Here is a 25,484-nt window from a genome sequence, read left to right on the forward strand (position 1 = left end):
CCTCATGACAAATCCATCCATTCTTTGTAAAACAAGCTCAACCCTTGCTTCTCATCAATATTCCTCATAATAAATCCATCCATCCTTTGTAAAACAAGCTCAACCCTTGCTTCTCATCAATATTCCTCATTAAGAATCCATTCATTCTTTGTCAAAAAAGCTTTGGTTTATCGGCAGCTCCGTCCTCAATATACACGCTAAAATGCAGGTCTCTTTCTTTACCCTTCGATAGCTCAGTTGGTAGAGCGGAGGACTGTAGGCTGATGTTCAATCTGTAGTTAGCAGGTATCCTTAAGTCGCTGGTTCAACTCCGGCTCGAAGGACATTTTTATAATGTTGTCCGGTTTGGGTCAACAGGTATTTCCTGATCGCAAACCCTTGCATCTTGTCAATATTCCTCATGACAAATCCATCCATTGTTTGTAAAACAAGCTCAACCCTTGCTTCTCATCAATATTCCTCATAACAAATCCATCCATCCTTTGTAAAACAAGCTCAACCCTTGCTTCTCATCAATATTCCTCATAACAAATCCATCCATCCTTTGTAAAACAAGCTCAACCCTTGCTTCTCATCAATATTCCTCATAACAAATCCATCCATCCTTTGTAAAACAAGCTCAACCCTTGCTTCTCATCAATATTCCTCATTAAGAATTCATTTATTCTTTGTCAAAAAAGCTTTGGTTTATCGGCAGCTCCGTCCTCAATATACACGCTAAAATGCAGGTCTCTTTCTTTACCCTTCGATAGCTCAGTTGGTAGAGCGGAGGACTGTAGGCTGATGTTCAATGTGCAATTAGCAGGTATCCTTAGGTCGCTGGTTCAACTCCGGCTCGAAGGACATTTTTATAATGTTGTCCGGTTTGGGTCAACAGGTATTTCCTGATCGCAAACCCTTGCATCTTGTCAATATTCCTCATGACAAATCCATCCATTCTTTGTAAAACAAGCTCAACCCTTGCTTCTCATCAATATTCCTCATAACAAATCCATCCATCCTTTGTAAAACAAGCTCAACCCTTGCTTCTCATCAATATTCCTCATAACAAATCCATCCATCCTTTGTAAAACAAGCTCAACCCTTGCTTCTCATCAATATTCCTCATAACAAATCCATCCATCCTTTGTAAAACAAGCTCAACCCTTGCTTCTCATCAATATTCCTCATTAAGAATCCATTCATTCTTTGTCAAAAAAGCTTTGGTTTATCGGCAGCTCCGTCCTCAATATACACGCTAAAATGCAGGTCTCTTTCTTTACCCTTCGATAGCTCAGTTGGTAGAGCGGAGGACTGTAGGCTGATGTTCAATCTGTAGTTAGCAGGTATCCTTAAGTCGCTGGTTCAACTCCGGCTCGAAGGACATTTTTATAATGTTGTCCGGTTTGGGTCCACAGGTATTTCCTGATCGCAAACCCTTGCATCTTGTCAATATTCCTCATGACAAATCCATCCATTCTTTGTAAAACAAGCTCAACCCTTGCTTCTCATCAATATTCCTCATAACAAATCCATCCATCCTTTGTAAAACAAGCTCAACCCTTGCTTCTCATCAATATTCCTCATAACAAATCCATCCATCCTTTGTAAAACAAGCTCAACCCTTGCTTCTCATCAATATTCCTCATAACAAATCCATCCATCCTTTGTAAAACAAGCTCAACCCTTGCTTCTCATCAATATTCCTCATTAGGAATCCATTCATTCTTTGTCAAAAAAGCTTTGGTTTATCGGCAGCTCCGTCCTCAATATACACGCTAAAATGCAGGTCTATTTCTTTACCCTTCGATAGCTCAGTTGGTAGAGCGGAGGAATGTAGGCTGATGTTCAATGTGCAATTAGCAGGTATCCTTAGGTCGCTGGTTCAACTCCGGCTCGAAGGACATTTTTATAATGTTGTCCGGTTTGGGTCAACAGGTATTTCCTGATCGCAAACCCTTGCTTCTTGTCATTATTCCTCATGACAAATCCATCCATTCTTTGTAAAACAAGCTCAACCCTTGCTTCTCATCAATATTCCTCATAATAAATCCATCCATCCTTTGTAAAACAAGCTCAACCCTTGCTTCTTATCAATATTCCTCATAACAAATCCATCCATCCTTTGTAAAACAAGCTCAACCCTTGCTTCTCATCAATATTCCTCATTAGGAATCCATTCATTCTTTGTCAAAAAAGCTTTGGTTTATCGGCAGCTCCGTCCTCAATATACACGCTAAAATGCAGGTCTATTTCTTTACCCTTCGATAGCTCAGTTGGTAGTGCGGAGGAATGTAGGCTGATGTTCAATGTGCAATTAGCAGGTATCCTTAGGTCGCTGGTTCAACTCCGGCTCGAAGGACATTTTTATAATGTTGTCCGGTTTGGGTCAACAGGTATTTCCTGATCGCAAACCCTTACTTCTTGTCAATATTCCTCATGACAAATCCATCCATTCTTTGTAAAACAAGCTCAACCCTTGCTTCTCATCAATATTCCTCATAATAAATCCATCCATCCTTTGTAAAACAAGCTCAACCCTTGCTTCTTATCAATATTCCTCATTAAGAATCCATTCATTCTTTGTCAAAAAAGCTTTGGTTTATCGGCAGCTCCGTCCTCAATATACACGCTAAAATGCAGGTCTCTTTCTTTACCCTTCGATAGCTCAGTTGGTAGAGCGGAGGACTGTAGGCTGATGTTCAATGTGCAATTAGCAGGTATCCTTAGGTCGCTGGTTCAACTCCGGCTCGAAGGACATTTTTATAATGTTGTCCGGTTTGGGTCAACAGGTATTTCCTGATCGCAAACACTTGCTTCTTGTCAATATTCCTCATGACAAATCCATCCATTCTTTGTAAAACAAGCTCAACCCTTGCTTCTCATCAATATTCCTCATAACAAATCCATCCATCCTTTGTAAAACAAGCTCAACCCTTGCTTCTCATCAATATTCCTCATTAAGAATCCATTCATTCTTTGTCAAAAAAGCTTTGGTTTATCGGCAGCTCCGTCCTCAATATACACGCTAAAATGCAGGTCTATTTCTTTACCCTTCGATAGCTCAGTTGGTAGAGCGGAGGAATGTAGGCTGATGTTCAATGTGCAATTAGCAGGTATCCTTAGGTCGCTGGTTCAACTCCGGCTCGAAGGACATTTTTATAATGTTGTCCGGTTTGGGTCAACAGGTATTTCCTGATCGCAAACCCTTGCTTCTTGTCAATATTCCTCATGACAAATCCATCCATTCTTTGTAAAACAAGCTCAACCCTTGCTTCTCATCAATATTCCTCATAATAAATCCATCCATCCTTTGTAAAACAAGCTCAACCCTTGCTTCTCATCAATATTCCTCATTAAGAATCCATTCATTCTTTGTCAAAAAAGCTTTGGTTTATCGGCAGCTCCGTCCTCAATATACACGCTAAAATGCAGGTCTCTTTCTTTACCCTTCGATAGCTCAGTTGGTAGAGCGGAGGACTGTAGGCTGATGTTCAATCTGTAGTTAGCAGGTATCCTTAGGTCGCTGGTTCAACTCCGGCTCGAAGGACATTTTTATAATGTTGTCCGGTTTGGGTCAACAGGTATTTCCTGATCGCAAACCCTTGCATCTTGTCAATATTCCTCATGACAAATCCATCCATTCTTTGTAAAACAAGCTCAACCCTTGCTTCTCATCAATATTCCTCATTAAGAATCCATTCATTCTTTGTCAAAAAAGCTTTGGTTTATCGGCAGCTCCGTCCTCAATATACACGCTAAAATGCAGGTCTCTTTCTTTACCCTTCGATAGCTCAGTTGGTAGAGCGGAGGACTGTAGGCTGATGTTCAATGTGCAATTAGCAGGTATCCTTAGGTCGCTGGTTCAACTCCGGCTCGAAGGACATTTTTATAATGTTGTCCGGTTTGGGTCAACAGGTATTTCCTGATCGCAAACCCTTGCATCTTGTCAATATTCCTCATGACAAATCCATCCATTCTTTGTAAAACAAGCTCAACCCTTGCTTCTCATCAATATTCCTCATAACAAATCCATCCATCCTTTGTAAAACAAGCTCAACCCTTGCTTCTCATCAATATTCCTCATAACAAATCCATCCATCCTTTGTAAAACAAGCTCAACCCTTGCTTCTCATCAATATTCCTCATTAAGAATCCATTCATTCTTTGTCAAAAAAGCTTTGGTTTATCGGCAGCTCCTTCCTCAATATACACGCTAAAATGCAGGTCTCTTTCTTTACCCTTCGATAGCTCAGTTGGTAGAGCGGTGGACTGTAGGCTGATGTTCAATGTGCAATTAGCAGGTATCCTTAGGTCGGTGGTTCAACTCCGGCTCGAAGGACATTTTCATAATGTTGTCCGGTTTGGGACAACAGGTATTTCCTGATCGCAAACCCTTGCTTCTTGTCAATATTCCTCATGACAAATCCATCCATTCTTTGTAAAACAAGCTCAACCCTTGCTTCTCATCAATATTCCTCATAACAAATCCATCCATCCTTTGTAAAACAAGCTCAACCCTTGCTTCTCATCAATATTCCTCATAACAAATCCATCCATCCTTTGTAAAACAAGCTCAACCCTTGCTTCTCATCAATATTCCTCATTAAGAATCCATTCATTCTTTGTCAAAAAAGCTTTGGTTTATCGGCAGCTCCGTCCTCAATATACACGCTAAAATGCAGGTCTCTTTCTTTACCCTTCGATAGCTCAGTTGGTAGAGCGGAGGACTGTAGGCTGATGTTCAATCTGTAGTTAGCAGGTATCCTTAAGTCGCTGGTTCAACTCCGGCTCGAAGGACATTTTTATAATGTTGTCCGGTTTGGGTCAACAGGTATTTCCTGATCGCAAACCCTTGCATCTTGTCAATATTCCTCATGACAAATCCATCCATTCTTTGTAAAACAAGCTCAACCCTTGCTTCTCATCAATATTCCTCATAACAAATCCATCCATCCTTTGTAAAACAAGCTCAACCCTTGCTTCTCATCAATATTCCTCATAATAAATCCATCCATCCTTTGTAAAACAAGCTCAACCCTTGCTTCTCATCAATATTCCTTATTAAGAATCCATTCATTCTTTGTCAAAAAAGCTTTGGTTTATCGGCAGCTCCGTCCTCAATATACACGCTAAAATGCAGGTCTCTTTCTTTACCCTTCGATAGCTCAGTTGGTAGAGCGGTGGACTGTAGGCTGATGTTCAATGTGCAATTAGCAGGTATCCTTAGGTCGGTGGTTCAACTCCGGCTCGAAGGACATTTTCATAATGTTGTCCGGTTTGGGACAACAGGTATTTCCTGATCGCAAACCCTTGCTTCTTGTCAATATTCCTCATGACAAATCCATCCATTCTTTGTAAAACAAGCTCAACCCTTGCTTCTCATCAATATTCCTCATAACAAATCCATCCATCCTTTGTAAAACAAGCTCAACCCTTGCTTCTCATCAATATTCCTCATTAAGAATTCATTTATTCTTTGTCAAAAAAGCTTTGGTTTATCGGCAGCTCCGTCCTCAATATACACGCTAAAATGCAGGTCTCTTTCTTTACCCTTCGATAGCTCAGTTGGTAGAGCGGAGGACTGTAGGCTGATGTTCAATGTGCAAATAGCAGGTATCCTTAGGTCGCTGGTTCAACTCCGGCTCGAAGGACATTTTTATAATGTTGTCCGGTTTGGGTCAACAGGTATTTCCTGATCGCAAACCCTTGCATCTTGTCAATATTCCTCATGACAAATCCATCCATTCTTTGTAAAACAAGCTCAACCCTTGCTTCTCATCAATATTCCTCATAACAAATCCATCCATCCTTTGTAAAACAAGCTCAACCCTTGCTTCTCATCAATATTCCTCATAACAAATCCATCCATCCTTTGTAAAACAAGCTCAACCCTTGCTTCTCATCAATATTCCTCATAACAAATCCATCCATCCTTTGTAAAACAAGCTCAACCCTTGCTTCTCATCAATATTCCTCATTAGGAATCCATTCATTCTTTGTCAAAAAAGCTTTGGTTTATCGGCAGCTCCGTCCTCAATATACACGCTAAAATGCAGGTCTATTTCTTTACCCTTCGATAGCTCAGTTGGTAGAGCGGAGGAATGTAGGCTGATGTTCAATGTGAAATTAGCAGGTATCCTTAGGTCGCTGGTTCAACTCCGGCTCGAAGGACATTTTTATAATGTTGTCCGGTTTGGGTCAACAGGTATTTCCTGATCGCAAACCCTTGCTTCTTGTCAATATTCCTCATGACAAATCCATCCATTCTTTGTAAAACAAGCTCAACCCTTGCTTCTCATCAATATTCCTCATAATAAATCCATCCATCCTTTGTAAAACAAGCTCAACCCTTGCTTCTTATCAATATTCCTCATAACAAATCCATCCATCCTTTGTAAAACAAGCTCAACCCTTGCTTCTCATCAATATTCCTCATTAGGAATCCATTCATTCTTTGTCAAAAAAGCTTTGGTTTATCGGCAGCTCCGTCCTCAATATACACGCTAAAATGCAGGTCTATTTCTTTACCCTTCGATAGCTCAGTTGGTAGAGCGGAGGAATGTAGGCTGATGTTCAATGTGCAATTAGCAGGTATCCTTAGGTCGCTGGTTCAACTCCGGCTCGAAGGACATTTTTATAATGTTGTCCGGTTTGGGTCAACAGGTATTTCCTGATCGCAAACCCTTGCTTCTTGTCAATATTCCTCATGACAAATCCATCCATTCTTTGTAAAACAAGCTCAACCCTTGCTTCTCATCAATATTCCTCATAATAAATCCATCCATCCTTTGTAAAACAAGCTCAACCCTTGCTTCTTATCAATATTCCTCATTAAGAATCCATTCATTCTTTGTCAAAAAAGCTTTGGTTTATCGGCAGCTCCGTCCTCAATATACACGCTAAAATGCAGGTCTCTTTCTTTACCCTTCGATAGCTCAGTTGGTAGAGCGGAGGACTGTAGGCTGATGTTCAATGTGCAATTAGCAGGTATCCTTAGGTCGCTGGTTCAACTCCGGCTCGAAGGACATTTTTATAATGTTGTCCGGTTTGGGTCAACAGGTATTTCCTGATCGCAAACCCTTGCTTCTTGTCAATATTCCTCATGACAAATCCATCCATTCTTTGTAAAACAAGCTCAACCCTTGCTTCTCATCAATATTCCTCATAACAAATCCATCCATCCTTTGTAAAACAAGCTCAACCCTTGCTTCTCATCAATATTCCTCATTAAGAATCCATTCATTCTTTGTCAAAAAAGCTTTGGTTTATCGGCAGCTCCGTCCTCAATATACACGCTAAAATGCAGGTCTATTTCTTTACCCTTCGATAGCTCAGTTGGTAGAGCGGAGGAATGTAGGCTGATGTTCAATGTGCAATTAGCAGGTATCCTTAGGTCGCTGGTTCAACTCCGGCTCGAAGGACATTTTTATAATGTTGTCCGGTTTGGGTCAACAGGTATTTCCTGATCGCAAACCCTTGCTTCTTGTCAATATTCCTCATGACAAATCCATCCATTCTTTGTAAAACAAGCTCAACCCTTGCTTCTCATCAATATTCCTCATAATAAATCCATCCATCCTTTGTAAAACAAGCTCAACCCTTGCTTCTCATCAATATTCCTCATTAAGAATCCATTCATTCTTTGTCAAAAAAGCTTTGGTTTATCGGCAGCTCCGTCCTCAATATACACGCTAAAATGCAGGTCTCTTTCTTTACCCTTCGATAGCTCAGTTGGTAGAGCGGAGGACTGTAGGCTGATGTTCAATCTGTAGTTAGCAGGTATCCTTAGGTCGCTGGTTCAACTCCGGCTCGAAGGACATTTTTATAATGTTGTCCGGTTTGGGTCAACAGGTATTTCCTGATCGCAAACCCTTGCATCTTGTCAATATTCCTCATGACAAATCCATCCATTCTTTGTAAAACAAGCTCAACCCTTGCTTCTCATCAATATTCCTCATAACAAATCCATCCATCCTTTGTAAAACAAGCTCAACCCTTGCTTCTCATCAATATTCCTCATAACAAATCCATCCATCCTTTGTAAAACAAGCTCAACCCTTGCTTCTCATCAATATTCCTCATTAAGAATCCATTCATTCTTTGTCAAAAAAGCTTTGGTTTATCGGCAGCTCCGTCCTCAATATACACGCTAAAATGCAGGTCTCTTTCTTTACCCTTCGATAGCTCAGTTGGTAGAGCGGAGGACTGTAGGCTGATGTTCAATGTGCAATTAGCAGGTATCCTTAGGTCGCTGGTTCAACTCCGGCTCGAAGGACATTTTTATAATGTTTTCCGGTTTGGGTCAACAGGTATTTCCTGATCGCAAACCCTTGCATCTTGTCAATATTCCTCATGACAAATCCATCCATTCTTTGTAAAACAAGCTCAACCCTTGCTTCTCATCAATATTCCTCATAACAAATCCATCCATCCTTTGTAAAACAAGCTCAACCCTTGCTTCTCATCAATATTCCTCATAACAAATCCATCCATCCTTTGTAAAACAAGCTCAACCCTTGCTTCTCATCAATATTCCTCATAACAAATCCATCCATCCTTTGTAAAACAAGCTCAACCCTTGCTTCTCATCAATATTCCTCATTAAGAATCCATTCATTCTTTGTCAAAAAAGCTTTGGTTTATCGGCAGCTCCGTCCTCAATATACACGCTAAAATGCAGGTCTCTTTCTTTACCCTTCGATAGCTCAGTTGGTAGAGCGGAGGACTGTAGGCTGATGTTCAATGTGATATTAGCAGGTATCCTTAGGTCGCTGGTTCAACTCCGGCTCGAAGGACATTTTTATAAGGTTGTCCGGTTTGGGTCAACAGGTATTTCCTGATCGCAAACCCTTGCTTCTTGTCAATATTCCTCATGACAAATCCATCCATTCTTTGTAAAACAAGCTCAACCCTTGCTTCTCATCAATATTCCTCATAACAAATCCATCCATCCTTTGTAAAACAAGCTCAACCCTTGCTTCTCATCAATATTCCTCATTAAGAATCCATTCATTCTTTGTCAAAAAAGCTTTGGTTTATCGGCAGCTCCGTCCTCAATATACACGCTAAAATGCAGGTCTCTTTCTTTACCCTTCGATAGCTCAGTTGGTAGAGCGGAGGACTGTAGGCTGATGTTCAATGTGCAATTAGCAGGTATCCTTAGGTCGCTGGTTCAACTCCGGCTCGAAGGACATTTTTATAATGTTGTCCGGTTTGGGTCAACAGGTATTTCCTGATCGCAAACCCTTGCATCTTGTCAATATTCCTCATGACAAATCCATCCATTCTTTGTAAAACAAGCTCAACCCTTGCTTCTCATCAATATTCCTCATAACAAATCCATCCATCCTTTGTAAAACAAGCTCAACCCTTGCTTCTCATCAATATTCCTCATAACAAATCCATCCATCCTTTGTAAAACAAGCTCAACCCTTGCTTCTCATCAATATTCCTCATAACAAATCCATCCATCCTTTGTAAAACAAGCTCAACCCTTGCTTTTCATCAATATTCCTCATTAAGAATCCATTCATTCTTTGTCAAAAAAGCTTTGGTTTATCGGCAGCTCCGTCCTCAATATACACGCTAAAATGCAGGTCTCTTTCTTTACCCTTCGATAGCTCAGTTGGTAGAGCGGAGGACTGTAGACTGATGTTCAATCTGTAGTTAGCAGGTATCCTTAAGTCGCTGGTTCAACTCCGGCTCGAAGGACATTTTTATAATGTTGTCCGGTTTGGGTCAACAGGTATTTCCTGATCGCAAACCCTTGCATCTTGTCAATATTCCTCATGACAAATCCATCCATTCTTTGTAAAACAAGCTCAACCCTTGCTTCTCATCAATATTCCTCATAACAAATCCATCCATCCTTTGTAAAACAAGCTCAACCCTTGCTTCTCATCAATATTCCTCATAACAAATCCATCCATCCTTTGTAAAACAAGCTCAACCCTTGCTTCTCATCAATATTCCTCATTAAGAATCCATTCATTCTTTGTCAAAAAAGCTTTGGTTTATCGGCAGCTCCATCCTCAATATACACGCTAAAATGCAGGTTTCTTTCTTTACCCTTCGATAGCTCAGTTGGTAGAGCGGAGGACTGTAGGCTGATGTTCAATGTGCAATTAGCAGGTATCCTTAGGTCGCTGGTTCAACTCCGGCTCGAAGGACATTTTTATAATGTTGTCCGGTTTGGGTCAACAGGTATTTCCTGATCGCAAACCCTTGCATCTTGTCAATATTCATCATGACAAATCCATCCATTCTTTGTAAAACAAGCTCAACCCTTGCTTCTCATCAATATTCCTCATAACAAATCCATCCATCCTTTGTAAAACAAGCTCAACCCTTGCTTCTCATCAATATTCCTCATAACAAATCCATCCATCCTTTGTAAAACAAGCTCAACCCTTGCTTCTCATCAATATTCCTCATTAAGAATCCATTCATTCTTTGTCAAAAAAGCTTTGGTTTATCGGCAGCTCCGTCCTCAATATACACGCTAAAATGCAGGTCTCTTTCTTTACCCTTCGATAGCTCAGTTGGTAGAGCGGAGGACTGTAGGCTGATGTTCAATGTGCAATTAGCAGGTATCCTTAGGTCGCTGGTTCAACTCCGGCTCGAAGGACATTTTTATAATGTTGTCCGGTTTGGGTCAACAGGTATTTCCTGATCGCAAACCCTTGCATCTTGTCAATATTCCTCATGACAAATCCATCCATCCTTTGTAAAACAAGCTCAACCCTTGCTTCTCATCAATATTCCTCATAACAAATCCATCCATCCTTTGTAAAACAAGCTCAACCCTTGCTTCTCATCAATATTCCTCATTAAGAATCCATTCATCCTTTGTAAAACAAGCTCAACCCTTGCTTCTCATCAATATTCCTCATTAAGAATCCATTCATTCTTTGTCAAAAAAGCTTTGGTTTATCGGCAGCTCCGTCCTCAATATACACGCTAAAATGCAGGTCTCTTTCTTTACCCTTCGATAGCTCAGTTGGTAGAGCGGAGGACTGTAGGCTGATGTTCAATGTGCAATTAGCAGGTATCCTTAGGTCGCTGGTTTAACTCCGGCTCGAAGGACATTTTTATAATGTTGTCCGGTTTGGGTCAACAGGTATTTCCTGATCGCAAACCCTTGCTTCTTGTCAATATTCCTCATGACAAATCCATCCATTCAACTCCGGCTCGAAGGACATTTTTATAATGTTGTCCGGTTTGGGTCAACAGGTAGTTCCTGATCGCAAACCCTTGCTTCTTGTCAATATTCCTCATGACAAATCCATCCATTCTTTGTAAAACAAGCTCAACCCTTGCTTCTCATCAATATTCCTCATAACAAATCAATCCATCCTTTGTAAAACAAGCTCAACCCTTGCTTCTCATCAATATTCCTCATTTAGAATCCATTCATTCTTTGTCAAAAAAGCTTTGGTTTATCGGCAGCTCCGTCCTCAATATACACGCTAAAATGCAGGTCTCTTTCTTTACCCTTCGATAGCTCAGTTGGTAGAGCGGAGGACTGTAGGCTGATGTTCAATCTGTAATTAGCAGGTATCCTTAGGTCGCTGGTTCAACTCCGGCTCGAAGGACATTTTTATAATGTTGTTCGGTTTGGGTCAACAGGTATTTCCTGATCGCAAACCCTTGCATCTTGTCAATATTCCTCATGAAAAATCCATCCATTCTTTGTAAAACAAGCTCAACCCTTGCTTCTCATCAATTTTCCTCATAACAAATCCATCCATCCTTTGTAAAACAAGCTCAACCCTTGCTTCTCATCAATAATCCTCATAACAAAACCATCCATCCTTTGTAAAACAAGCTCAACCCTTGCTTCTCATCAATATTCCTCATTAAGAATCCATTCATTCTTTGTCAAAAAAGCTTTGGTTTATCGGCAGCTCCGTCCTCAATATACACGCTAAAATGCAGGTCTCTTTCTTTACCCTTCGATAGCTCAGTTGGTAGAGCGGAGGACTGTAGGCTGATGTTCAATCTGTAGTTAGCATGTATCCTTAGGTCGCTGGTTCAACTCCGGCTCGAAGGACATTTTTATAATGTTGTCCGGTTTGGGTCAACAGGTATTTCCTGATCGCAAACCCTTGCATCTTGTCAATATTCCTCATGAAAAATCCATCCATTCTTTGTAAAACAAGCTCAACCCTTGCTTCTCATCAATATTCCTCATAACAAATCCATCCATCCTTTGTAAAACAAGCTCAACCCTTGCTTCTCATCAATATTCCTCATTAAGAATCCATTCATTCTTTTTTAAAAAAAAGCTTTGGTTTATCGGCAGCTCCGTCCTCAATATACACGCTAAAATGCAGGTCTCTTTCTTTACCCTTCGATAGCTCAGTTGGTAGAGCGGAGGACTGTAGGCTGATGTTCAATGTGCAATTAGCAGGTATCCTTAGGTCGCTGGTTCAACTCCGGCTCGAAGGACATTTTTATAATGTTGTCCTGTTTGGGTCAACAGGTATTTCCTGATCGCAAACCCTTGCTTCTTGTCAATATTCCTCATGACAAATCCATCCATCCTTTGTAAAACAAGCTCAACCCTTGCTTCTCATCAATATTCCTCATAACAAATCCATCCATCCTTTGTAAAACAAGCTCAACCCTTGCTTCTCATCAATATTCCTCATTAAGAATCCATTCATTCTTTGTCAAAAAAGCTTTGTTTTATCGGCCGCTCCGTCCTCAATATACACGCTAAAATGCAGGTCTCTTTCTTTACCCTTCGATAGCTCAGTTGGTAGAGCGGAGGACTGTAGGCTGATGTTCAATCTGTAATTAGCAGGTATCCTTAGGTTGCTGGTTCAACTCCGGCTCGAAGGACATTTTTATAATGTTGTCCGGTTTGGGTCAACAGGTATTTCCTGATCGCAAACCCTTGCATCTTGTCAATATTCCTCATGAAAAATCCATCCATTCTTTGTAAAACAAGCTCAACCCTTGCTTCTCATCAATTTTCCTCATAACAAATCCATCCATCCTTTGTAAAACAAGCTCAACCCTTGCTTCTCATCAATAATCCTCATAACAAAACCATCCATCCTTTGTAAAACAAGCTCAACCCTTGCTTCTCATCAATATTCCTCATTAAGAATCCATTCATTCTTTGTCAAAAAAGCTTTGGTTTATCGGCAGCTCCGTCCTCAATATACACGCTAAAATGCAGGTCTCTTTCTTTACCCTTCGATAGCTCAGTTGGTAGAGCGGAGGACTGTAGGCTGATGTTCAATGTGCAATTAGCAGGTATCCTTAGGTCGCTGGTTCAACTCCGGCTCGAAGGACATTTTTATAATGTTGTCCGGTTTGGGTCAACAGGTATTTCCTGATCGCAAACCCTTGCATCTTGTAAATATTCATCATGACAAATTCATCCATTCTTTGTAAAACAAGCTCAACCCTTGCTTCTCATCAATATTCCTCATAAAAAATCCATCCATCCTTTGTAAAACAAGCTCAACCCTTGCTTCTCATCAATATTCCTCATAACAAATCCATCCATCCTTTGTAAAACAAGCTCAACCCTTGCTTCTCATCAATATTCCTCATTAAGAATCCATTCATTCTTTGTCAAAAAAGCTTTGGTTTATCGGCAGCTCCGTCCTTAATATACACGCTAAAATGCAGGTCTCTTTCTTTACCCTTCGATAGCTCAGTTGGTAGAGCGGAGGACTGTAGGCTGATGTTCAATGTGCAATTAGCAGGTATCCTTAGGTCGCTGGTTTAACTCCGGCTCGAAGGACATTTTTATAATGTTGTCCGGTTTGGGTCAACAGGTATTTCCTGATCGCAAACCCTTGCTTCTTGTCAATATTCCTCATGACAAATCCATCCATTCAACTCCGGCTCGAAGGACATTTTTATAATGTTGTCCGGTTTGGGTCAACAGGTATTTCCTGATCGCAAACCCTTGCTTCTTGTCAATATTCCTCATGACAAATCCATCCATTCTTTGTAAAACAAGCTCAACCCTTGCTTCTCATCAATATTCCTCATAACAAATCCATCCATCCTTTGTAAAACAAGCTCAACCCTTGCTTCTCATCAATATTCCTCATTAAGAATCCATTCATTCTTTGTCAAAAAAGCTTTGGTTTATCGGCAGCTCCGTCCTCAATATACACGCTAAAATGCAGGTCTCTTTCTTTACCCTTCGATAGCTCAGTTGGTAGAGCGGAGGACTGTAGGCTGATGTTCAATGTGCAATTAGCAGGTATCCTTAGGTCGCTGGTTCAACTCCGGCTCGAAGGACATTTTTATAATGTTGTCCGGTTTGGGTCAACAGGTATTTCCTGATCGCAAACCCTTGCATCTTGTCAATATTCCTCATGACAAATCCATCCATTCTTTGTAAAACAAGCTCAACCCTTGCTTCTCATCAATATTCCTCATAACAAATCCATCCATCCTTTGTAAAACAAGCTCAACCCTTGCTTCTCATCAATATTCCTCATAACAAATCCATCCATCCTTTGTAAAACAAGCTCAACCCTTGCTTCTCATCAATATTCCTCATAACAAATCCATCCATCCTTTGTAAAACAAGCTCAACCCTTGCTTTTCATCAATATTCCTCATTAAGAATCCATTCATTCTTTGTCAAAAAAGCTTTGGTTTATCGGCAGCTCCGTCCTCAATATACACGCTAAAATGCAGGTCTCTTTCTTTACCCTTCGATAGCTCAGTTGGTAGAGCGGAGGACTGTAGACTGATGTTCAATCTGTAGTTAGCAGGTATCCTTAAGTCGCTGGTTCAACTCCGGCTCGAAGGACATTTTTATAATGTTGTCCGGTTTGGGTCAACAGGTATTTCCTGATCGCAAACCCTTGCATCTTGTCAATATTCCTCATGACAAATCCATCCATTCTTTGTAAAACAAGCTCAACCCTTGCTTCTCATCAATATTCCTCATAACAAATCCATCCATCCTTTGTAAAACAAGCTCAACCCTTGCTTCTCATCAATATTCCTCATAACAAATCCATCCATCCTTTGTAAAACAAGCTCAACCCTTGCTTCTCATCAATATTCCTCATTAAGAATCCATTCATTCTTTGTCAAAAAAGCTTTGGTTTATCGGCAGCTCCATCCTCAATATACACGCTAAAATGCAGGTTTCTTTCTTTACCCTTCGATAGCTCAGTTGGTAGAGCGGAGGACTGTAGGCTGATGTTCAATGTGCAATTAGCAGGTATCCTTAGGTCGCTGGTTCAACTCCGGCTCGAAGGACATTTTTATAATGTTGTCCGGTTTGGGTCAACAGGTATTTCCTGATCGCAAACCCTTGCATCTTGTCAATATTCATCATGACAAATCCATCCATTCTTTGTAAAACAAGCTCAACCCTTGCTTCTCATCAATATTCCTCATAACAAATCCATCCATCCTTTGTAAAACAAGCTCAACCCTTGCTTCTCATCAATATTCCTCATAACAAATCCATCCATCCTTTGTAAAACAAGCTCAACCCTTGCTTCTCATCAATATTCCTCATTAAGAATCCATTCATTCTTTGTCAAAAAAGCTTTGGTTTATCGGCAGCTCCGTCCTCAATATACACGCTAAAATGCAGGTCTCTTTCTTTACCCTTCGATAGCTCAGTTGGTAGAGCGGAGGACTGTAGGCTGATGTTCAATGTGCAATTAGCAGGTATCCTTAGGTCGCTGGTTCAACTCCGGCTCGAAGGACATTTTTATAATGTTGTCCGGTTTGGGTCAACAGGTATTTCCTGATCGCAAACCCTTGCATCTTGTCAATATTCCTCATGACAAATCCATCCATCCTTTGTAAAACAAGCTCAACCCTTGCTTCTCATCAATATTCCTCATAACAAATCCATCCATCCTTTGTAAAACAAGCTCAACCCTTGCTTCTCATCAATATTCCTCATTAAGAATCCATTCATCCTTTGTAAAACAAGCTCAACCCTTGCTTCTCATCAATATTCCTCATTAAGAATCCATTCATTCTTTGTCAAAAAAGCTTTGGTTTATCGGCAGCTCCGTCCTCAATATACACGCTAAAATGCAGGTCTCTTTCTTTACCCTTCGATAGCTCAGTTGGTAGAGCGGAGGACTGTAGGCTGATGTTCAATGTGCAATTAGCAGGTATCCTTAGGTCGCTGGTTTAACTCCGGCTCGAAGGACATTTTTATAATGTTGTCCGGTTTGGGTCAACAGGTATTTCCTGATCGCAAACCCTTGCTTCTTGTCAATATTCCTCATGACAAATCCATCCATTCAACTCCGGCTCGAAGGACATTTTTATAATGTTGTCCGGTTTGGGTCAACAGGTATTTCCTGATCGCAAACCCTTGCTTCTTGTCAATATTCCTCATGACAAATCCATCCATTCTTTGTAAAACAAGCTCAACCCTTGCTTCTCATCAATATTCCTCATAACAAATCAATCCATCCTTTGTAAAACAAGCTCAACCCTTGCTTCTCATCAATATTCCTCATAACAAATCAATCCATCCTTTGTAAAACAAGCTCAACCCTTGCTTCTCATCAATATTCCTCATTTAGAATCCATTCATTCTTTGTCAAAAAAGCTTTGGTTTATCGGCAGCTCCGTCCTCAATATACACGCTAAAATGCAGGTCTCTTTCTTTACCCTTCGATAGCTCAGTTGGTAGAGCGGAGGACTGTAGGCTGATGTTCAATCTGTAATTAGCAGGTATCCTTAGGTCGCTGGTTCAACTCCGGCTCGAAGGACATTTTTATAATGTTGTTCGGTTTGGGTCAACAGGTATTTCCTGATCGCAAACCCTTGCATCTTGTCAATATTCCTCATGAAAAATCCATCCATTCTTTGTAAAACAAGCTCAACCCTTGCTTCTCATCAATTTTCCTCATAACAAATCCATCCATCCTTTGTAAAACAAGCTCAACCCTTGCTTCTCATCAATAATCCTCATAACAAAACCATCCATCCTTTGTAAAACAAGCTCAACCCTTGCTTCTCATCAATATTCCTCATTAAGAATCCATTCATTCTTTGTCAAAAAAGCTTTGGTTTATCGGCAGCTCCGTCCTCAATATACACGCTAAAATGCAGGTCTCTTTCTTTACCCTTCGATAGCTCAGTTGGTAGAGCGGAGGACTGTAGGCTGATGTTCAATCTGTAGTTAGCATGTATCCTTAGGTCGCTGGTTCAACTCCGGCTCGAAGGACATTTTTATAATGTTGTCCGGTTTGGGTCAACAGGTATTTCCTGATCGCAAACCCTTGCATCTTGTCAATATTCCTCATGAAAAATCCATCCATTCTTTGTAAAACAAGCTCAACCCTTGCTTCTCATCAATATTCCTCATAACAAATCCATCCATCCTTTGTAAAACAAGCTCAACCCTTGCTTCTCATCAATATTCCTCATTAAGAATCCATTCATTCTTTTTTAAAAAAAAGCTTTGGTTTATCGGCAGCTCCGTCCTCAATATACACGCTAAAATGCAGGTCTCTTTCTTTACCCTTCGATAGCTCAGTTGGTAGAGCGGAGGACTGTAGGCTGATGTTCAATGTGCAATTAGCAGGTATCCTTAGGTCGCTGGTTCAACTCCGGCTCGAAGGACATTTTTATAATGTTGTCCTGTTTGGGTCAACAGGTATTTCCTGATCGCAAACCCTTGCTTCTTGTCAATATTCCTCATGACAAATCCATCCATCCTTTGTAAAACAAGCTCAACCCTTGCTTCTCATCAATATTCCTCATAACAAATCCATCCATCCTTTGTAAAACAAGCTCAACCCTTGCTTCTCATCAATATTCCTCATTAAGAATCCATTCATTCTTTGTCAAAAAAGCTTTGGTTTATCGGCCGCTCCGTCCTCAATATACACGCTAAAATGCAGGTCTCTTTCTTTACCCTTCGATAGCTCAGTTGGTAGAGCGGAGGACTGTAGGCTGATGTTCAATCTGTAATTAGCAGGTATCCTTAGGTTGCTGGTTCAACTCCGGCTCGAAGGACATTTTTATAATGTTGTCCGGTTTGGGTCAACAGGTATTTCCTGATCGCAAACCCTTGCATCTTGTCAATATTCCTCATGAAAAATCCATCCATTCTTTGTAAAACAAGCTCAACCCTTGCTTCTCATCAATTTTCCTCATAACAAATCCATCCATCCTTTGTAAAACAAGCTCAACCCTTGCTTCTCATCAATAATCCTCATAACAAAACCATCCATCCTTTGTAAAACAAGCTCAACCCTTGCTTCTCATCAATATTCCTCATTAAGAATCCATTCATTCTTTGTCAAAAAAGCTTTGGTTTATCGGCAGCTCCGTCCTCAATATACACGCTAAAATGCAGGTCTCTTTCTTTACCCTTCGATAGCTCAGTTGGTAGAGCGGAGGACTGTAGGCTGATGTTCAATGTGCAATTAGCAGGTATCCTTAGGTCGCTGGTTCAACTCCGGCTCGAAGGACATTTTTATAATGTTGTCCGGTTTGGGTCAACAGGTATTTCCTGATCGCAAACCCTTGCTTCTTGTCAATATTCCTCATGACAAATCCATCCATTCAACTCCGGCTCGAAGGACATTTTTATAATGTTGTCCGGTTTGGGTCAACAGGTATTTCCTGATCGCAAACCCTTGCATCTTGTAAATATTCATCATGACAAATTCATCCATTCTTTGTAAAACAAGCTCAACCCTTGCTTCTCATCAATATTCCTCATAAAAAATCCATCCATCCTTTGTAAAACAAGCTCAACCCTTGCTTCTCATCAATATTCCTCATAACAAATCCATCCATCCTTTGTAAAACAAGCTCAACCCTTGCTTCTCATCAATATTCCTCATTAAGAATCCATTCATTCTTTGTCAAAAAAGCTTTGGTTTATCGGCAGCTCCGTCCTTAATATACACGCTAAAATGCAGGTCTCTTTCTTTACCCTTCGATAGCTCAGTTGGTAGAGCGGAGGACTGTAGGCTGATGTTCAATGTGCAATTAGCAGGTATCCTTAGGTCGCTGGTTTAACTCCGGCTCGAAGGACATTTTTATAATGTTGTCCGGTTTGGGTCAACAGGTATTTCCTGATCGCAAACCCTTGCTTCTTGTCAATATTCCTCATGACAAATCCATCCATTCAACTCCGGCTCGAAGGACATTTTTATAATGTTGTCCGGTTTGGGTCAACAGGTATTTCCTGATCGCAAACCCTTGCTTCTTGTCAATATTCCTCATGACAAATCCATCCATTCTTTGTAAAACAAGCTCAACCCTTGCTTCTCATCAATATTCCTCATAACAAATCCATCCATCCTTTGTAAAACAAGCTCAACCCTTGCTTCTCATCAATATTCCTCATTAAGAATCCATTCATTCTTTGTCAAAAAAGCTTTGGTTTATCGGCAGCTCCGTCCTCAATATACACGCTAAAATGCAGGTCTCTTTCTTTACCCTTCGATAGCTCAGTTGGTAGAGCGGAGGACTGTAGGCTGATGTTCAATGTGCAATTAGCAGGTATCCTTAGGTCGCTGGTTCAACTCCGGCTCGAAGGACATTTTTATAATGTTGTCCGGTTTGGGTCAACAGGTATTTCCTGATCGCAAACCCTTGCATCTTGTCAATATTCCTCATGACAAATCCATCCATTCTTTGTAAAACAAGCTCAACCCTTGCTTCTCATCAATATTCCTCATAACAAATCCATCCATCCTTTGTAAAACAAGCTCAACCCTTGCTTCTCATCAATATTCCTCATAACAAATCCATCCATCCTTTGTAAAACAAGCTCAACCCTTGCTTCTCATCAATATTCCTCATTAAGAATCCATTCATTCTTTGTCAAAAAAGCTTTGGTTTATCGGCAGCTCCGTCCTCAATATACACGCTAAAATGCAGGTCTCTTTCTTTACCCTTCGATAGCTCAGTTGGTAGAGCGGAGGACTGTAGGCTGATGTTCAATCTGTAATTAGCAGGTATCCTTAGGTCGCTGGTTCAACTCCGGCTCGAAGGACATTTTTATAATGTTGTCCGGTTTGGGTCAACAGGTATTTCCTGATCGCAAACCCTTGCATCTTGTCAATATTCCTCATGAAAAATCCATCCATTCTTTGTAAAACAAGCTCAACCCTTGCTTCTCATCAATTTTCCTCATAACAAATCCATCCATCCTTTGTAAAACAAGCTCAACCCTTGCTTCTCATCAATAATCCTCATAACAAAACCATCCATCCTTTGTAAAACAAGCTCAACCCTTGCTTCTCATCAATATTCCTCATTAAGAATCCATTCATTCTTTGTCAAAAAAGCTTTGGTTTATCGGCAGCTCCGTCCTCAATATACACGCTAAAATGCAGGTCTCTTTCTTTACCCTTCGATAGCTCAGTTGGTAGAGCGGAGGACTGTAGGCTGATGTTCAATGTGCAATTAGCAGGTATCCTTAGGTCGCTGGTTCAACTCCGGCTCGAAGGACATTTTTATAATGTTGTCCGGTTTGGGTCAACAGGTATTTCCTGATCGCAAACCCTTGCATCTTGTAAATATTCATCATGACAAATCCATCCATTCTTTGTAAAACAAGCTCAACCCTTGCTTCTCATCAATATTCCTCATAAAAAATCCATCCATCCTTTGTAAAACAAGCTCAACCCTTGCTTCTCATCAATATTCCTCATAACAAATCCATCCATCCTTTGTAAAACAAGCTCAACCCTTGCTTCTCATCAATATTCCTCATTAAGAATCCATTCATTCTTTGTCAAAAAAGCTTTGGTTTATCGGCAGCTCCGTCCTCAATATACACGCTAAAATGCAGGTCTCTTTCTTTACCCTTCGATAGCTCAGTTGGTAGAGCGGAGGACTGTAGGCTGATGTTCAATGTGCAATTAGCAGGTATCCTTAGGTCGCTGGTTTAACTCCGGCTCGAAGGACATTTTTATAATGTTGTCCGGTTTGGGTCAACAGGTATTTCCTGATCGCAAACCCTTGCTTCTTGTCAATATTCCTCATGACAAATCCATCCATTCAACTCCGGCTCGAAGGACATTTTTATAATGTTGTCCGGTTTGGGTCAACAGGTATTTCCTGATCGCAAACCCTTGCTTCTTGTCAATATTCCTCATGACAAATCCATCCATTCTTTGTAAAACAAGCTCAACCCTTGCTTCTCATCAATATTCCTCATAACAAATCAATCCATCCTTTGTAAAACAAGCTCAACCCTTGCTTCTCATCAATATTCCTCATTTAGAATCCATTCATTCTTTGTCAAAAAAGCTTTGGTTTATCGGCAGCTCCGTCCTCAATATACACGCTAAAATGCAGGTCTCTTTCTTTACCCTTCGATAGCTCAGTTGGTAGAGCGGAGGACTGTAGGCTGATGTTCAATCTGTAATTAGCAGGTATCCTTAGGTCGCTGGTTCAACTCCGGCTCGAAGGACATTTTTATAATGTTGTTCGGTTTGGGTCAACAGGTATTTCCTGATCGCAAACCCTTGCATCTTGTCAATATTCCTCATGAAAAATCCATCCATTCTTTGTAAAACAAGCTCAACCCTTGCTTCTCATCAATTTTCCTCATAACAAATCCATCCATCCTTTGTAAAACAAGCTCAACCCTTGCTTCTCATCAATAATCCTCATAACAAAACCATCCATCCTTTGTAAAACAAGCTCAACCCTTGCTTCTCATCAATATTCCTCATTAAGAATCCATTCATTCTTTGTCAAAAAAGCTTTGGTTTATCGGCAGCTCCGTCCTCAATATACACGCTAAAATGCAGGTCTCTTTCTTTACCCTTCGATAGCTCAGTTGGTAGAGCGGAGGACTGTAGGCTGATGTTCAATCTGTAGTTAGCATGTATCCTTAGGTCGCTGGTTCAACTCCGGCTCGAAGGACATTTTTATAATGTTGTCCGGTTTGGGTCAACAGGTATTTCCTGATCGCAAACCCTTGCATCTTGTCAATATTCCTCATGAAAAATCCATCCATTCTTTGTAAAACAAGCTCAACCCTTGCTTCTCATCAATATTCCTCATAACAAATCCATCCATCCTTTGTAAAACAAGCTCAACCCTTGCTTCTCATCAATATTCCTCATTAAGAATCCATTCATTCTTTTTTAAAAAAAAGCTTTGGTTTATCGGCAGCTCCGTCCTCAATATACACGCTAAAATGCAGGTCTCTTTCTTTACCCTTCGATAGCTCAGTTGGTAGAGCGGAGGACTGTAGGCTGATGTTCAATGTGCAATTAGCAGGTATCCTTAGGTCGCTGGTTCAACTCCGGCTCGAAGGACATTTTTATAATGTTGTCCTGTTTGGGTCAACAGGTATTTCCTGATCGCAAACCCTTGCTTCTTGTCAATATTCCTCATGACAAATCCATCCATCCTTTGTAAAACAAGCTCAACCCTTGCTTCTCATCAATATTCCTCATAACAAATCCATCCATCCTTTGTAAAACAAGCTCAACCCTTGCTTCTCATCAATATTCCTCATTAAGAATCCATTCATTCTTTGTCAAAAAAGCTTTGGTTTATCGGCAGCTCCGTCCTCAATATACACGCTAAAATGCAGGTCTCTTTCTTTACCCTTCGATAGCTCAGTTGGTAGAGCGGAGGACTGTAGGCTGATGTTCAATCTGTAATTAGCAGGTATCCTTAGGTCGCTGGTTCAACTCCGGCTCGAAGGACATTTTTATAATGTTGTCCGGTTTGGGTCAACAGGTATTTCCTGATCGCAAACCCTTGCATCTTGTCAATATTCCTCATGAAAAATCCATCCATTCTTTGTAAAACAAGCTCAACCCTTGCTTCTCATCAATTTTCCTCATAACAAATCCATCCATCCTTTGTAAAACAAGCTCAACCCTTGCTTCTCATCAATAATCCTCATAACAAAACCATCCATCCTTTGTAAAACAAGCTCAACCCTTGCTTCTCATCAATATTCCTCATTAAGAATCCATTCATTCTTTGTCAAAAAAGCTTTGGTTTATCGGCAGCTCCGTCCTCAATATACACGCTAAAATGCAGGTCTCTTTCTTTACCCTTCGATAGCTCAGTTGGTAGAGCGGAGGACTGTAGGCTGATGTTCAATGTGCAATTAGCAGGTATCCTTAGGTCGCTGGTTCAACTCCGGCTCGAAGGACATTTTTATAATGTTGTCCGGTTTGGGTCAACAGGTATTTCCTGATCGCAAACCCTTGCATCTTGTAAATATTCATCATGACAAATTCATCCATTCTTTGTAAAACAAGCTCAACCCTTGCTTCTCATCAATATTCCTCATAAAAAATCCATCCATCCTTTGTAAAACAAGCTCAACCCTTGCTTCTCATCAATATTCCTCATAACAAATCCATCCATCCTTTGTAAAACAAGCTCAACCCTTGCTTCTCATCAATATTCCTCATTAAGAATCCATTCATTCTTTGTCAAAAAAGCTTTGGTTTATCGGCAGCTCCGTCCTTAATATACACGCTAAAATGCAGGTCTCTTTCTTTACCCTTCGATAGCTCAGTTGGTAGAGCGGAGGACTGTAGGCTGATGTTCAATGTGCAATTAGCAGGTATCCTTAGGTCGCTGGTTTAACTCCGGCTCGAAGGACATTTTTATAATGTTGTCCGGTTTGGGTCAACAGGTATTTCCTGATCGCAAACCCTTGCTTCTTGTCAATATTCCTCATGACAAATCCATCCATTCAACTCCGGCTCGAAGGACATTTTTATAATGTTGTCCGGTTTGGGTCAACAGGTATTTCCTGATCGCAAACCCTTGCTTCTTGTCAATATTCCTCATGACAAATCCATCCATTCTTTGTAAAACAAGCTCAACCCTTGCTTCTCATCAATATTCCTCATAACAAATCCATCCATCCTTTGTAAAACAAGCTCAACCCTTGCTTCTCATCAATATTCCTCATTAAGAATCCATTCATTCTTTGTCAAAAAAGCTTTGGTTTATCGGCAGCTCCGTCCTCAATATACACGCTAAAATGCAGGTCTCTTTCTTTACCCTTCGATAGCTCAGTTGGTAGAGCGGAGGACTGTAGGCTGATGTTCAATCTGTAGTTAGCAGGTATCCTTAGGTCGCTGGTTCAACTCCGGCTCGAAGGACATTTTTATAATGTTGTCCGGTTTGGGTCAACAGGTATTTCCTGATCGCAAACCCTTGCATCTTGTCAATATTCCTCATGACAAATCCATCCATTCTTTGTAAAACAAGCTCAACCCTTGCTTCTCATCAATATTCCTCATAACAAATCCATCCATCCTTTGTAAAACAAGCTCAACCCTTGCTTCTCATCAATATTCCTCATAACAAATCCATCCATCCTTTGTAAAACAAGCTCAACCCTTGCTTCTCATCAATATTCCTCATTAAGAATCCATTCATTCTTTGTCAAAAAAGCTTTGGTTTATCGGCAGCTCCGTCCTCAATATACACGCTAAAATGCAGGTCTCTTTCTTTACCCTTCGATAGCTCAGTTGGTAGAGCGGAGGACTGTAGGCTGATGTTCAATGTGCAATTAGCAGGTATCCTTAGGTCGCTGGTTCAACTCCGGCTCGAAGGACATTTTTATAATGTTGTCCGGTTTGGGTCAACAGGTATTTCCTGATCGCAAACCCTTGCATCTTGTCAATATTCCTCATGACAAATCCATCCATTCTTTGTAAAACAAGCTCAACCCTTGCTTCTCATCAATATTCCTCATAACAAATCCATCCATCCTTTGTAAAACAAGCTCAACCCTTGCTTCTCATCAATATTCCTCATTAAGAATCCATTCATTCTTTGTCAAAAAAGCTTTGGTTTATCGGCAGCTCCGTCCTCAATATACACGCTAAAATGCAGGTCTCTTTCTTTACCCTTCGATAGCTCAGTTGGTAGAGCGGAGGACTGTAGGCTGATGTTCAATCTGTAGTTAGCAGGTATCCGTTGGTCGCTGGTTCAACTCCGGCTCGAAGGACATTTTTATAATGTTGTCCGGTTTGGGTCAACAGGTATTTCCTGATCGCAAACCCTTGCATCTTGTCAATATTCATCATGACAAATCCATCCATCCTTTGTAAAACAAGCTCAACCCTTGCTTCTCATCAATATTCCTTATTAAGAATCCATTCATTCATTGTCAAAAAAGCTTTGGTTTATCGGCAGCTCCGTCCTCAATATACACGCTAAAATGCAGGTCTCTTTCTTTACCCTTCGATAGCTCAGTTGGTAGAGCGGAGGACTGTAGGCTGATGTTCAATCTGTAGTTAGCAGGTATCCTTAGGTCGCTGGTTCAACTCCGGCTCGAAGGACATTTTTATAATGTTGTCCGGTTTGGGTCAACAGGTATTTCCTGATCGCAAACCCTTGCATCTTGTCAATATTCATCATGACAAATCCATCCATTCTTTGTAAAACAAGCTCAACCCTTGCTTCTCATCAATATTCCTCATAACAAATTCATCCATCCTTTGTAAAACAAGCTCAACCCTTGCTTCTCATCAATATTCCTCATAACAAATCCATCCATCCTTTGTAAA

General features: G+C 40.6%; 34 non-coding genes across 34 annotated transcripts; all 34 read left to right on the forward strand.

Annotated features, from left to right (window-relative positions):
* Positions 1-742: 742 nt before the first annotated feature.
* Positions 743-843, forward strand: trnay-gua (transfer RNA tyrosine (anticodon GUA)). The gene is made up of 2 exons: positions 743-779; positions 808-843. It is a non-coding gene; the product is annotated as a tRNA-Tyr (tRNA).
* A 1,793-nt stretch (positions 844-2,636) lies between these two features.
* On the forward strand, positions 2,637-2,737 carry trnay-gua (transfer RNA tyrosine (anticodon GUA)). The gene is made up of 2 exons: positions 2,637-2,673; positions 2,702-2,737. It is a non-coding gene; the product is annotated as a tRNA-Tyr (tRNA).
* A 691-nt stretch (positions 2,738-3,428) lies between these two features.
* Positions 3,429-3,529, forward strand: trnay-gua (transfer RNA tyrosine (anticodon GUA)). The gene is made up of 2 exons: positions 3,429-3,465; positions 3,494-3,529. It is a non-coding gene; the product is annotated as a tRNA-Tyr (tRNA).
* A 233-nt stretch (positions 3,530-3,762) lies between these two features.
* On the forward strand, positions 3,763-3,863 carry trnay-gua (transfer RNA tyrosine (anticodon GUA)). The gene is made up of 2 exons: positions 3,763-3,799; positions 3,828-3,863. It is a non-coding gene; the product is annotated as a tRNA-Tyr (tRNA).
* A 1,669-nt stretch (positions 3,864-5,532) lies between these two features.
* Positions 5,533-5,633, forward strand: trnay-gua (transfer RNA tyrosine (anticodon GUA)). The gene is made up of 2 exons: positions 5,533-5,569; positions 5,598-5,633. It is a non-coding gene; the product is annotated as a tRNA-Tyr (tRNA).
* Positions 5,634-6,906: 1,273 nt separating this feature from the next.
* Positions 6,907-7,007, forward strand: trnay-gua (transfer RNA tyrosine (anticodon GUA)). Its single transcript has 2 exons — positions 6,907-6,943; positions 6,972-7,007. It is a non-coding gene; the product is annotated as a tRNA-Tyr (tRNA).
* Positions 7,008-7,698: 691 nt separating this feature from the next.
* trnay-gua (transfer RNA tyrosine (anticodon GUA)) lies at positions 7,699-7,799 on the forward strand. Its single transcript has 2 exons — positions 7,699-7,735; positions 7,764-7,799. It is a non-coding gene; the product is annotated as a tRNA-Tyr (tRNA).
* A 357-nt stretch (positions 7,800-8,156) lies between these two features.
* Positions 8,157-8,257, forward strand: trnay-gua (transfer RNA tyrosine (anticodon GUA)). The gene is made up of 2 exons: positions 8,157-8,193; positions 8,222-8,257. It is a non-coding gene; the product is annotated as a tRNA-Tyr (tRNA).
* A 419-nt stretch (positions 8,258-8,676) lies between these two features.
* Positions 8,677-8,777, forward strand: trnay-gua (transfer RNA tyrosine (anticodon GUA)). Its single transcript has 2 exons — positions 8,677-8,713; positions 8,742-8,777. It is a non-coding gene; the product is annotated as a tRNA-Tyr (tRNA).
* Positions 8,778-9,072: 295 nt separating this feature from the next.
* trnay-gua (transfer RNA tyrosine (anticodon GUA)) lies at positions 9,073-9,173 on the forward strand. The gene is made up of 2 exons: positions 9,073-9,109; positions 9,138-9,173. It is a non-coding gene; the product is annotated as a tRNA-Tyr (tRNA).
* Positions 9,174-10,050: 877 nt separating this feature from the next.
* On the forward strand, positions 10,051-10,151 carry trnay-gua (transfer RNA tyrosine (anticodon GUA)). The gene is made up of 2 exons: positions 10,051-10,087; positions 10,116-10,151. It is a non-coding gene; the product is annotated as a tRNA-Tyr (tRNA).
* A 357-nt stretch (positions 10,152-10,508) lies between these two features.
* Positions 10,509-10,609, forward strand: trnay-gua (transfer RNA tyrosine (anticodon GUA)). The gene is made up of 2 exons: positions 10,509-10,545; positions 10,574-10,609. It is a non-coding gene; the product is annotated as a tRNA-Tyr (tRNA).
* Positions 10,610-11,475: 866 nt separating this feature from the next.
* Positions 11,476-11,576, forward strand: trnay-gua (transfer RNA tyrosine (anticodon GUA)). Its single transcript has 2 exons — positions 11,476-11,512; positions 11,541-11,576. It is a non-coding gene; the product is annotated as a tRNA-Tyr (tRNA).
* A 357-nt stretch (positions 11,577-11,933) lies between these two features.
* trnay-gua (transfer RNA tyrosine (anticodon GUA)) lies at positions 11,934-12,034 on the forward strand. The gene is made up of 2 exons: positions 11,934-11,970; positions 11,999-12,034. It is a non-coding gene; the product is annotated as a tRNA-Tyr (tRNA).
* A 297-nt stretch (positions 12,035-12,331) lies between these two features.
* trnay-gua (transfer RNA tyrosine (anticodon GUA)) lies at positions 12,332-12,432 on the forward strand. The gene is made up of 2 exons: positions 12,332-12,368; positions 12,397-12,432. It is a non-coding gene; the product is annotated as a tRNA-Tyr (tRNA).
* Positions 12,433-13,185: 753 nt separating this feature from the next.
* trnay-gua (transfer RNA tyrosine (anticodon GUA)) lies at positions 13,186-13,286 on the forward strand. Its single transcript has 2 exons — positions 13,186-13,222; positions 13,251-13,286. It is a non-coding gene; the product is annotated as a tRNA-Tyr (tRNA).
* Positions 13,287-14,152: 866 nt separating this feature from the next.
* Positions 14,153-14,253, forward strand: trnay-gua (transfer RNA tyrosine (anticodon GUA)). The gene is made up of 2 exons: positions 14,153-14,189; positions 14,218-14,253. It is a non-coding gene; the product is annotated as a tRNA-Tyr (tRNA).
* An 877-nt stretch (positions 14,254-15,130) lies between these two features.
* Positions 15,131-15,231, forward strand: trnay-gua (transfer RNA tyrosine (anticodon GUA)). The gene is made up of 2 exons: positions 15,131-15,167; positions 15,196-15,231. It is a non-coding gene; the product is annotated as a tRNA-Tyr (tRNA).
* A 357-nt stretch (positions 15,232-15,588) lies between these two features.
* On the forward strand, positions 15,589-15,689 carry trnay-gua (transfer RNA tyrosine (anticodon GUA)). The gene is made up of 2 exons: positions 15,589-15,625; positions 15,654-15,689. It is a non-coding gene; the product is annotated as a tRNA-Tyr (tRNA).
* A 928-nt stretch (positions 15,690-16,617) lies between these two features.
* trnay-gua (transfer RNA tyrosine (anticodon GUA)) lies at positions 16,618-16,718 on the forward strand. Its single transcript has 2 exons — positions 16,618-16,654; positions 16,683-16,718. It is a non-coding gene; the product is annotated as a tRNA-Tyr (tRNA).
* A 357-nt stretch (positions 16,719-17,075) lies between these two features.
* On the forward strand, positions 17,076-17,176 carry trnay-gua (transfer RNA tyrosine (anticodon GUA)). Its single transcript has 2 exons — positions 17,076-17,112; positions 17,141-17,176. It is a non-coding gene; the product is annotated as a tRNA-Tyr (tRNA).
* A 297-nt stretch (positions 17,177-17,473) lies between these two features.
* trnay-gua (transfer RNA tyrosine (anticodon GUA)) lies at positions 17,474-17,574 on the forward strand. The gene is made up of 2 exons: positions 17,474-17,510; positions 17,539-17,574. It is a non-coding gene; the product is annotated as a tRNA-Tyr (tRNA).
* Positions 17,575-18,327: 753 nt separating this feature from the next.
* trnay-gua (transfer RNA tyrosine (anticodon GUA)) lies at positions 18,328-18,428 on the forward strand. Its single transcript has 2 exons — positions 18,328-18,364; positions 18,393-18,428. It is a non-coding gene; the product is annotated as a tRNA-Tyr (tRNA).
* Positions 18,429-19,407: 979 nt separating this feature from the next.
* Positions 19,408-19,508, forward strand: trnay-gua (transfer RNA tyrosine (anticodon GUA)). Its single transcript has 2 exons — positions 19,408-19,444; positions 19,473-19,508. It is a non-coding gene; the product is annotated as a tRNA-Tyr (tRNA).
* Positions 19,509-19,865: 357 nt separating this feature from the next.
* On the forward strand, positions 19,866-19,966 carry trnay-gua (transfer RNA tyrosine (anticodon GUA)). Its single transcript has 2 exons — positions 19,866-19,902; positions 19,931-19,966. It is a non-coding gene; the product is annotated as a tRNA-Tyr (tRNA).
* Positions 19,967-20,323: 357 nt separating this feature from the next.
* Positions 20,324-20,424, forward strand: trnay-gua (transfer RNA tyrosine (anticodon GUA)). The gene is made up of 2 exons: positions 20,324-20,360; positions 20,389-20,424. It is a non-coding gene; the product is annotated as a tRNA-Tyr (tRNA).
* An 866-nt stretch (positions 20,425-21,290) lies between these two features.
* On the forward strand, positions 21,291-21,391 carry trnay-gua (transfer RNA tyrosine (anticodon GUA)). Its single transcript has 2 exons — positions 21,291-21,327; positions 21,356-21,391. It is a non-coding gene; the product is annotated as a tRNA-Tyr (tRNA).
* A 357-nt stretch (positions 21,392-21,748) lies between these two features.
* On the forward strand, positions 21,749-21,849 carry trnay-gua (transfer RNA tyrosine (anticodon GUA)). The gene is made up of 2 exons: positions 21,749-21,785; positions 21,814-21,849. It is a non-coding gene; the product is annotated as a tRNA-Tyr (tRNA).
* A 297-nt stretch (positions 21,850-22,146) lies between these two features.
* Positions 22,147-22,247, forward strand: trnay-gua (transfer RNA tyrosine (anticodon GUA)). Its single transcript has 2 exons — positions 22,147-22,183; positions 22,212-22,247. It is a non-coding gene; the product is annotated as a tRNA-Tyr (tRNA).
* Positions 22,248-22,542: 295 nt separating this feature from the next.
* On the forward strand, positions 22,543-22,643 carry trnay-gua (transfer RNA tyrosine (anticodon GUA)). Its single transcript has 2 exons — positions 22,543-22,579; positions 22,608-22,643. It is a non-coding gene; the product is annotated as a tRNA-Tyr (tRNA).
* A 357-nt stretch (positions 22,644-23,000) lies between these two features.
* Positions 23,001-23,101, forward strand: trnay-gua (transfer RNA tyrosine (anticodon GUA)). The gene is made up of 2 exons: positions 23,001-23,037; positions 23,066-23,101. It is a non-coding gene; the product is annotated as a tRNA-Tyr (tRNA).
* Positions 23,102-23,967: 866 nt separating this feature from the next.
* Positions 23,968-24,068, forward strand: trnay-gua (transfer RNA tyrosine (anticodon GUA)). The gene is made up of 2 exons: positions 23,968-24,004; positions 24,033-24,068. It is a non-coding gene; the product is annotated as a tRNA-Tyr (tRNA).
* A 357-nt stretch (positions 24,069-24,425) lies between these two features.
* Positions 24,426-24,526, forward strand: trnay-gua (transfer RNA tyrosine (anticodon GUA)). Its single transcript has 2 exons — positions 24,426-24,462; positions 24,491-24,526. It is a non-coding gene; the product is annotated as a tRNA-Tyr (tRNA).
* A 629-nt stretch (positions 24,527-25,155) lies between these two features.
* On the forward strand, positions 25,156-25,256 carry trnay-gua (transfer RNA tyrosine (anticodon GUA)). Its single transcript has 2 exons — positions 25,156-25,192; positions 25,221-25,256. It is a non-coding gene; the product is annotated as a tRNA-Tyr (tRNA).
* The last annotated feature ends 228 nt before the right edge of the window (positions 25,257-25,484 follow it).

Source organism: Gasterosteus aculeatus, chromosome 12, assembly GCF_964276395.1.
Source record: "Gasterosteus aculeatus chromosome 12, fGasAcu3.hap1.1, whole genome shotgun sequence".
Taxonomy (NCBI): Eukaryota; Metazoa; Chordata; class Actinopteri; order Perciformes; family Gasterosteidae; genus Gasterosteus; species Gasterosteus aculeatus.